General features: G+C 45.2%; 1 protein-coding gene and 1 long non-coding RNA gene across 3 annotated transcripts in view; one reads left to right on the plus strand and one right to left on the minus strand.

The window, feature by feature from the left end:
- The window catches only part of PTP4A3 (protein tyrosine phosphatase 4A3), a 153,029-nt gene that overhangs the window by 43,592 nt on the left and 98,845 nt on the right, over nucleotides 1-10,592 (minus strand). The window lies entirely within an intron of this gene.
- Nucleotides 8,524-10,592, plus strand: part of LOC138156135 (uncharacterized) — a 3,228-nt gene continuing 1,159 nt past the window's right edge. The window contains exons 1-2 of one of the 2 annotated variants that reach the window (XR_011167076.1): nucleotides 8,524-9,146; nucleotides 9,569-9,693. This is a non-coding gene — a long non-coding RNA (uncharacterized lncRNA). The remainder of the gene's footprint in view (nucleotides 9,147-9,568; nucleotides 9,694-10,592) is intronic. The other variant, XR_011167077.1, reaches the window with a different exon arrangement.

Consider the following 10,592-nt stretch of genomic DNA (forward strand, 5'->3'; position numbering starts at 1 on the left):
GGATAAATAACATCTTCTGCCCCACTATCCACATCTAAGTAGTGTTTAGAGGGGAGAAGAAAATTGATTTCTTCCACTGTATTTCCCATGACCTCAAAATTCAGAATTTAACCCAAAACACAGGTCGTCCCCCACCCCACCCCACCCCCAGTGTCAATCTCATCCTAAAATGAGAAAGAGATTTCTCCTTCTGATTTCTCATAGGTTTTACCTGGTTCACCTTTTGCCCTTAGGATTCCTGGTTGCCTTCAAAGTACTGATCCTCTCAGCTCAGGGTCAGGGAACCTGCAGCCTCGAGGTCACATGTGGTCCACTAGATCCTAAACTGCAGCCTTTTGACAGAATCCAAACTTCACAGATCAAATCCTTTTATTAACAAATCCCTTATTAAGACCTAGTTCCTAATGCCATTCTACTTTCACCTCTGCCTACACCCATGAAATTACCTTGTAAATCTACCTTGTCTATATTTTAGTTTTGCTTATAGGTGTTTGGGTTGCACCCTGCCCTGGCAATCCCTACCCCTCTTCATCAGCCCTATGAGAATGTGAGCCTGTGGAGGGCTTAACATGACTGTTTTTTATTTAGTCTCTGAATCCCCAGAGCCTAACACCAAGTTGTGGTTTAATAAATTCTTGTGAATTTATTTGCACCATATTCATTTATGTAAATTACTTAGACCCCTATCACACTGCAAACTCCATAAGGGTAGGGAGAGAATCTTATGAAAACCTTGGATTGTGCCTAGCCTGGTAAGCAAACAAATGGTGCTTAAAACATGTCTGCTGAACTCAAAGTTGGGACGACTTCATTTTTTATCTCTGGATGCTCAGTAGCTAGCATAGTGCCCAGCATAAGACAACTTCCTAATAACTGCTATTTGATTGCCGTGATTTGAATTATAGCCCTTATGAAGAAGGAAGTGGAGATGGCCAGCATTTATATAAATAGAGTATTTGATCAAGAAAAACAATGTACCTAACCTCAGACAAAACAATGTCAGCTGGTGGAAGACTGGCCAAACACCATCCGCAAGCCTCAGTGAGGGCAAATGTTTTAGGGAGAGAAGGAGGGGTTCCTCATTTCCTCTTTCTTGCACAGAGTTACTAATAGATAATAGGATTGATGTGGACCTAACGTAACTGGATTTCATAAAGCAGCTGACAAAATCTCTGATATACATCCTCATGAAGACGTAGAAATGTGTATTAGATGACAACACAGTTAGGTTTCTAGAAATATTTATATAAATGGACCCATGGGGCAGCTAGGTGGCACAGTGAATAGAGCACCAGCCCTGTGAGTGAGGAGGACTTGAGTTCAAATCCCGCCTCAGATACTTAACACTCACTAGCCATGTGACCTTGGGAAAGTCACTTAACCCCAATTGCCCTGACCTCCCCCCTCCAAAAATAAATAGATATAGATAGATAAATGAATGAATAAATAAACATTTTAAAATGGACCTAAAGAGCAGTATTAATGGAACACTGAGGGAATCAACAAGTCTTTAGTGGAGTACCCTAAGGCTCCTTCCCTCCTTCTGTTCTGTTCCATATTAGAGGATCAGAGAAGCTCAGAACTGGAAGGAATCTTCCAGAAACACAGGAATCTTCTCTACAACATTTCAGACAAGGAGTCATTCAATCATCTGGAGCCTACCTACTACCTCCTGAAGCAGCCTTTTCCACTTCTGGACAAATCTAATTGTTAGGGAATCTTTCCTTATATCCAAAAGAAATCTGCAGCTTTAAAAAAAAAAAAACAAAGACTTAGATGAAGGCATAGATGTCAGATGTGATAAGATTGTCAGCAATCCTGATGACCCTAGCACATGGCCAACTGGGCATGGTATCATCAGAGCGCAAAAACAAACTCTGGTCTGAGTCCAGCAGGATGAATTGTGTAGGGATAGATAAATGTAAAATCCTGTGCCTGGGTCTACAGTATCAGCGGCACAAAGATGAAAATGAAGAAAGGTGTCCTGGGTAAGAGAAAAAGATCAGAGGGTCTGGTGGACTTCAAGCTCGATGAGTCAATAGCCTGAAAAATGAACATGGCATAGGGTCACATTAATCAAGCATTTATTAAGTGCCTCCTGTATACTAGACACTGTGATAGGCACTAGAGATACAAATACAAGAAATAAAACAAAGAATTTACATTCTAATATGAGAGATAAGTATTTCATAAGCATGGATAGCATAAATATAAAGAGAATAAATACAAACCATGCCAAGGAACTAACCGCAAGGTAATTTGGGAGGCTAGAGTCCAGAATGATGAAGCTGACATTTCTGCAGCATTGTGCCCTGGTCACACTGTGTCTAGGGGATCATCTTCTATTCTGGGTGCCACATTTTAGGAAGGACATTGAGAAATTATAATGTGTCCAGAGCAGGATGACCAGGATGGTGAGAGAGGACTAGAGATCACATCATATGGGGATTGACAGGAGGAACTGAATTTGTTTAGCCTTGAGAAGCAAAGATTGAGGTGACAGGGTCCATGCCAGGAAAGCTGGTTTCAATTATCTGAAGAACTGTCTAGGGAAGAGGAATTAACCACCTTCTGCTTGGTCTGAGCGGGCAGAACTAAGAGCAATCTGAGGAAGTTCGAGAAAGGAAGATTTTGGTTCAGCATAAAGAGCTAACAATAAGGCTAATAAAAAATGCAGTGGCCTGGATGAAAGAAAAGTGCAATTACTACCCCCTTGAGGGAATAAACTCGCCTTTCCTGGAGGTCTTCAAGCAGTAAGCTCAATGACCATTTGTCAGCAGGTCTATAGAGGAGATTCCAGGTCTTGTAGGGTTGGATTAGCTCACCCAAGAGGTCCCTTCCCACTCTGAAAATTGAAATTCTATGATTCAGGATTCTGATCCCAACCATTCAGTTCCCCTGCATTGTAAGGCTACAAAATTAAGCCTCTTGGGTATAAATAAGGTGAATCCCAGCCTGGTAGGAAATCACTTGAGCCCCATGGCAGGATGGTCCTACAGCTGCCCCCTCTACCCCTTCTCTCAACAACTTCCAAAAGGAAAAGGAACTTCAATATTTCTCTAGGCACCTGAATGTGCTACAGACCTCACTGCAATGTTCTGCTTGATGTCAGTTGGACACAAGGTCCCTGGGGTGGGAAGAGGAAGGATATCCCTGAAAACTGAAAGACCAGTGAGGAAAGTGGGCACAGAAACAAGACTTGTCAAGGCAAGGAAGTCCCAGAGACCAGGTGTCAGGGTCATGAAGAATGCACAGAGGTCTGACTCTCTGGTAGTCTGGACTGACCACATGCAGCGGCAGACACAAGACCTGGGGTCAAATCCTCCCTCTGATATTTCCTTTCTATGTGACTCTGCCTGTCACCTCTTCTCTGAGCCTCAAGCTCCTCTTCTGTGAAATGGGGGTGATAACATCACCTACCTCACAGGGTTAATATGAACCAGATCAGATAATATCTTTGCAATCTTTAAACAGCTCTATGTGAACAATTGCTGTCAAAAGTTCATTGAGGTAAAAAAAAAAAGTCCTTTGCTAGAAATCCAGGAGACCTGGATTCTAGCCAGTCTTAGCACTACCAAAAACTCCCTGTATGACCTCAGACAAATCACTTCCCCTGTCTGGGCCACAGTTTGTTCCCTTGCAAAATGAGGGAAATGAATTAGGATGGTCTCTGAGGAGGTCCCTTCCTGCTCTGTAATTGTGTTCTTATGTCCTAAGGACCCTTTCAGCTCTGACCTTCTGATTTCTGATTCATTAAAATCAGTAAAGGATCTTTGTCCTCAAACTGAGATGATGACTCTGACATCAGCAGGTTGTAGGCTCTGAACCAGGCAAATTTACTCACCTACTTACCAAGAGAAAACCTTGGGTGGGTTGAGGAGGCTCATCCAGGGGCCAGGATCACAGGTCAGACTTGAGCCTACAGACTTAGCATTAGGACTAGATGACCTCTGAGGCCTCATCCTCCTCTGAAAATCTTCCATTTTGAACTCCCATTCTCAGATACATGAGTGGACCAGAATTACCGCAGAAATGCCTGACATTTCTCGTCTGAATCCCCCAAAGTCCTGCAGCCTCCTCTATGTCTGAAGCACTGGGACGAATGCTAATAACATTCCCAGAAGGTTAAATTATAACAGTGTGATTGTTGAGCAAAGGCAGAGAATGGATAAGTGTGCTGTGTCCAAAGACTAATTAGTGAACAGAAACGGGAGCTTAAAGATGGAAGGACCCTTAGAATACAGAATGTCAGAGTGAAAAGGGCACTTAGAACATGGAATGGCAAGGTTCGAAGGACCCTTAGAATATGGAAGACCCAGGTTGGAAGGGCTCTTAGAGGGCATGTAGGCCAATCCCTTTATTTTACTGATGCCAGAGAAATGAACTGACTTGCTTTTGTCCATATAAAAAGATCCACGAGCAGATTTGGTAGGAGCTAAGAACTGGTGGAGAAAGGGAAATGAGGTCAGAAGAAGAAGAAGGCCAGATGGGCCTCATTCAAGGTAGAGGGCCTTGAAAGAGGACCAGTGGCTTGATCCTATCAGGAATGCACAATCAATGTCCTATTCACCACAGTGAGAGGCGATGCAGAGGGATGAAGTGCACTACACTAGAATACAACCATGCAGGGTTGATACCTACAGTGTGTAGGTACCTCTACATTAAATTGGGATCAGGACCTGAGGACCAGGGAAATAACTGCCTCTGGATGTAAAAGGAGAGAGCGGCATATAATCTAGTGGGAAAAATAGTTATGGATGAAACTTGAGTCAAGTCTCCTCACAGCTCTACAGGGAAGGAAAGGTCAAAGCTCTTAGGAGTTCAAGTACCATCTCTATGCAGATAATTGTAAAATCTACATATCCAGCTCTAATGTGATTGGATTCCTAAATTCCTAGAATTCCTGAATATGGACTGCTAGTGACTCACTTTTGAAAACTCCCAACCTCGATCCTCCACATTTACCTCCTATACATTTGCACAAGCCTTTCCTCATCTTTACCTCCAAAGAAATCTTGTCTTCCTTTAAGGCTCAACTCAGTGTCACCTCCACAGTGGAGCCTTCCTTGATCTTCCCCTCTGTCCCCAGCTATTCATCTCTCCTCTTTCCTCCTTTCTCTCCTCTCCCTCTTCTCCTCTCCTCTTTAATTGTCTCTCCTACCCTCTCTCATCTCTCCTCCTTCCTTCCTCTTCCTCCTCCTCCTCCTTCTCTCTCTCTCCCTCTCCCTCTCCCTCCCCCTTTCCCTCTCTCTCCCTCCTTTCCTCCCTCCCTCCCTCTCTTTCATTATTCTTATTTATTTATCTGCAATGCAAACACCTTAGGGGTAGGCATCATCCCTAGTGACATCATCCCTAAGTACAGGGCCTTGCATATAGTAAGTAGCTGCTTCATTCAGCTATGGAACACAGGCACATGGGTGTATGAGCCTTGTAAACAGGCGGCAGAGGAGACAGAGAACTGGTTCTGAAGTTAGGAGATGGGTTTGACCTTCAATTCTGACAGTTAACTGCGTGACCTGGACAGCCAGTATTAAGCCAGGCTTCACAGGATCATAACAAAAATCAGAAAGAGCCCTCAACATCATCCAGTCTCTCTCCCTGACACCTAGTAAGGTTCAGTATTCATAGAAGCTCATGACTCTATTAAGCTCTGGAACCACCATAAGCAGCAAAGGCAGCATATGAACCCAGAACCTGACTTCAAAAGCAGGTATTTTCCCATTAGGCCACAGTGCCTCTCACCTCCCTGTTTCCTCATCAGCAAAATGGGGATAATAATACTTATACAACCTAGGTCTACAGATTGTAGTGAGGACTTTATTAGCCGTAAGAGCTATAGAATGGTGAGCCATAATTATAATAATAATTGTTATAATCTTTTTATTATGATTACAACCATACATTCACCCCTTCCTGGACCACAAAGGGCATCTCCCTGGAGACCTGCCCTGTCAAATATCCCTGCTCTCAGGGTAGAGATGGGCAGGGAGGCCAGCAGAGTTCCTGACTCAGGCAGAATTTCAGTTTCCAAAATAGGAAGCACGTTTGGCCTTTTCCACATGAGCCTTGGTCCACTATCACCAGCCAGCCCTGGCTAGGGACACCAGGCAGAGCAGCAGACCAAGGAGCAGAGGGGATCTCAACCAAGAAAAGCCTCACGGGAGAGTCCAAGGGTGTCAGGCAGCATGGCCTTATGATGCTCGGGCCACACTGGGTTCTCTAATAGAATAGCTGGGCCCTGTCACTCTCTCATCAAGTACAACATATGCTGATGACAAGAGGGATTTTCCCTCATACCAGCCCCTCTGAGGTCTTTCCCCATAGGGGAATCCTTATGAGGACCATCACTCCTGGATAACCACAGAAAACTTTATTCAACAAGATGCGCTATCCCAGGCTAACCCATGGGAGGTCAATTATACCAGGCTAGCCCCCTCCCCACAATGATAAGAGATGATTATGTAACCCCACTAATCCTAGGTTCATTCCTTCAAATTCACCCCAAATCAGTGGCTACCAGTTCAACACAATCAGCTATTATTTAGATGGTTCTCTAACACATCAGCTCAGGCTTCAGCTTGCCAAAGTATAGAATGAGGATAAATGAATAAGGATTCACTCTGAAGGCAGCATCAGACAGCAACATCCATTTCATACATTCCTTCAGCACACAGTCATCCCAGGCAGCTTGCCTTCATTCTATCTTCCACAGAGCCTACCCCACAAATAATAAAACTCCCTATCTCTATAACAACTTAAGATTTAGTCAGTTGACAAGCATTTGTTTAGCGCTCACAAACGTGCCAAGCACTTAGGAAGGGTTTTCATCAAACAACCTTGGGCAAATAGACAGTATGAGTTTTATCATGCCCATTTCAGAGATAAGGAAACTGAGGCCCCAACAGATGCAGCAGAGTTAAGTATGGGCACTGAGATACAAACTCAGGTCTCCTGGCTCTAAAATTCAGGGTGCTTACTACATTGCAAATAAAATCAACAAGTTATAAACTGCCTATTACACAGAAGCTGTTCCTATTTATTTGTCTCATCATAATAACAACTCCTATTTGTATAGTATTTTAAACTTTGCAAAATATTTTACAAGGGTTATCTCATCAGATATTTGCAAACCAATCTTACATAGTCTATAGGTAGGTATGTGGCTCAGTGAATAGAGCACTAGGTCTGGAGTCAGGAAGACCAGAGTTCAAATCCAGCCTCAGACACTTACTAACTGTGTGATCCCGGGCAAGTCACTTAACCTCTATTTGCCTCAGTTTCCTCATCTGTCAAATGGTTATCTCCCAGAGTTGTGTGGATCAACCGAGATTACATTTAAGTGCTTAGTACTGTGCCTAACACACAGTAGATGATTAATAAATGCTTATTCCATCCATTTCATCTGATCCTCACAAGTGTGAGGATTTTGGTGCAATTACTGTCATTATTCTTACTTTATAGACGAAAAAGCAGAGGTTAAGCAACTTGCCTATAGTTTTACATCCTGTCAGAGGTGACAGGTCTCCTGACTCTGCGCAGCCCAGCCCTCTATCCACTAAGACACACACAGCAAGTCCTAGAGTCAGGTTGCCCTGAACCTAGTACGGGTGTGGGTACCTGCTTCCGTGACTCAACTGCCACAGACCCAGGAAGGACACGTATGTTCTGAAAACATGCAAAAAATAACAGCAACAAGACAGTCAGCTGCAGAAAGGACAGAGCAGAAGATCTTAATGTGTTTTCCTAGACAAAAGGTAACAATTTTTGAACTATCTGCTGCTTTGAATTATCCAGGGTTCTGGACCCATCACACATGCTGGAAGGCAACTTAACAGTCCTGTTCAGCTCCACTAGGTTTTTTTTTTCTTTTTCTTTCTCTCTTTCTTTTCTCCATTCAGCAAAGTGCCCATGTGATGTTCTCAGTTCATGAATCCCCATCCAATCTAGAGGTCCAGGTCAGTGAGACCCTCTAAACCAGACCTCAGCCCCTTGCTCTCTGCTCCATCCCCATGACCATGGGTGTTCCACGATGCACTTAGGGACTGCTTCTCTCCCCCTCATCCTTATTCCCTGTGTCTCCTTTTACTCCCCCTTCCCTGTCTCAGAACTCAGCCAGGGGACCCTGTTGCTCTCAGCTGATTTTGCTGCTGCCTCAAAATCCAGGGAGGAAGGAGAGGAAGGGTTCAGACATTCTAGCCAGGACTACATGACTAAGGAGCTGGAAGGGTCTTTTAAGAATCATTTTATAGATAGAAGAAAACTGAAGCCCAGACAGGTTAATGACCTGCCCAAGGACAAGCAATTGGGGAGAAGCAGAATCAGAATATGAACTCAGGGTTTCTGATTTTAGACCCATTAATCTTTCTACCGCTTCTCTATCTTGCTGATTGATTCCAGCTCCCCACTCTCATGCTCTCAGAAGGGAGGGAACACTGGGAACCTCCATCCCATGGATGGCCCTCCCCCGCCCAACCCAGAAGGGCTCAGGTATTCCAGCACAGGATTTCACCATTCCCAGCTTACCCAATCCTGAGAATAAGGGGCCAAGAGTCATCTCCATCCCTCTCCAGCTGCCGAGGCCAGCTGTTGCTGAGAGCCTGTGGCCTGGCCTAGCCCCCCTCGACCCTGGCCAGATTCCCTCTGCAGCCCTGAGCGGCACCCACCACGCTGGTGCACACTTCGGGGCTGCTATTGCCTGAGGTGGTAAACAACTCCCATCCTCCCAGAAGCTTCCTGCAGGAAGCAGGAACCCGAGCAGGGACGGATCCCACGGCTCTCCGGGGATATTCAATAGCCCGAGCAACATATTTCCGAGGCTATTTATAGAGCCGTGCAGGCATCACGTGGCCAGGCCCTAGTCTTCCCCATTAGGATGGGGTGGCTCGGACGGGCTTGTTTTGAAAGCAGGAGACGGCGAAGGCCCCGCTGATAAACACCGGGCCCCTCGCTGCTCACCCACACCTGTTTTCTATATTTAGAGGCAGGCATCTGCAAGCAGGCTTGCTGGGAGGAAAAAACAGAGCAAGGGAGCTCTGGAGGCCAAAGCAGACAGGAGAGGGGGCAGGCAGCAGTAAATTAAGGCACCCCCCCTTCCCCTCGTCACCCTTCCTGGTCCAGGGTAAAAAACTCCAGACACTGCCTATAAGGTAAGGGCAACAGGGTGATGGGAGGTGGACAGCAAATGACTGAGATCAGAGCTGTAAAAAGCAGCAGGTGGGAGTCCACAAACCTTGGGGGCTGTCGGCCGGGACCTCTGGCATGGCTGGCACAAAGAGCCCCAGCGGAGCAAGTGACAGAGCTGGCTATGCCACTGATGGCTGTGTGAGCTGAGGCAGCCTCCTTCCTTCCCTGTGAAAGGAAAGAGCTGGGCTAGACATTCTCGGAGCTCCCTTTGAGCACTAACAAGACTCTAGAATTCTGCACAATTTGCTTCCCCAGACACCGTGTGAGGTTCTTGTGAGGACAGAGGTTTGTTAACCAAAAAATGTTAGAGAGAAAAGAAGTGAGGGGCGGGGGAACCCTGGGCCTCCTGACTCCCAACTTGCTGAGCGATGATGCTTCTCTTGAGGTCAGGGGCTGTCAACCTGCTTTGTATCATGGAAGGAAGGGGAAGAAGCATTTATGAAGTACCTACTATGTTCCAGGCACTGAACCAAGTGTTTTCTCATATGATCCTCACAATAACCCTGAGAGGTAGGTGCTGTTATGATCCCCCTTTTACAGTTACGGAAACTGAGGCAGACAGAGGTTAAGTGACTTGCCCAGGGTCACACAGCTAGTAAAGCATCTCAGCCCATGTTTGAATTCTGATTTTCTGACTTCAGGCCCACTGCTCAATTCACTCAGCCACCTAGCTGCAGTGCTAGACACCATGCTAGAGCTATTGTTGCTGTTACTTGTTCTTTGTTTTTGAAGAGGACCATAACATCAGGAAGAAGATGTCATGATATGCAAGTGAATTAGGCTTATGTGAGGAAGGGCTGAGTAAAATCACCAGCCTCACTCTCTTCTCCATCTGAGTCCAGTGACAAAATACAGATCAGGACAATTGCAAATGGTCCCAGATGCAGAGGGAGACCTTGGTCTTCTTAAGCTAAGGTCTTTCCCAGGACTCAATTTACCTGAGGCAACACCCATTCAGTGATTAACACTAGGTAAAAAAATGAGGCAAAGAATGGGCTCTTTTACTTAGTTAAAAAAATCAATTTGGGAAGTGAAGACACTCAAGGTTTCTGGTCAAAAAAAGAAATAATTGCTATTTATACTCACTGAGCCATCAGAATCCAAACAATGACCAAGGGAGACTTGAGTTGGGACCTATTGTTGACCAGTCAATGAAGAGCCAGAATGATTTGGGTTTAAGGCACCATCCACAAAAAAGAAATCTAGTCCATAAGCCCCAAGATAACTAGTGAGGTTTCAGCAATAAAAATTAATATTCCTTTGGGCAGAGCACCTGCAGGTAAGGGTATGATTCCCTATGTGGACAGAGGGAGAGGAAGGAAGGAGTGGAGGAAGAAAGAGAGGAGAAGAAAAAGGAGAATAGAGGGAAGGAAGGAAGGAAGGAAGGAAGGAAGGAAGGAAGGAAGGAA

Source organism: Petaurus breviceps, unplaced genomic scaffold, assembly GCF_028583685.1.
Source record: "Petaurus breviceps papuanus isolate PSGF00001 unplaced genomic scaffold, PetGlider_PUasm1.0 98, whole genome shotgun sequence".
Lineage (NCBI taxonomy): Eukaryota > Metazoa > Chordata > Mammalia > Diprotodontia > Petauridae > Petaurus > Petaurus breviceps.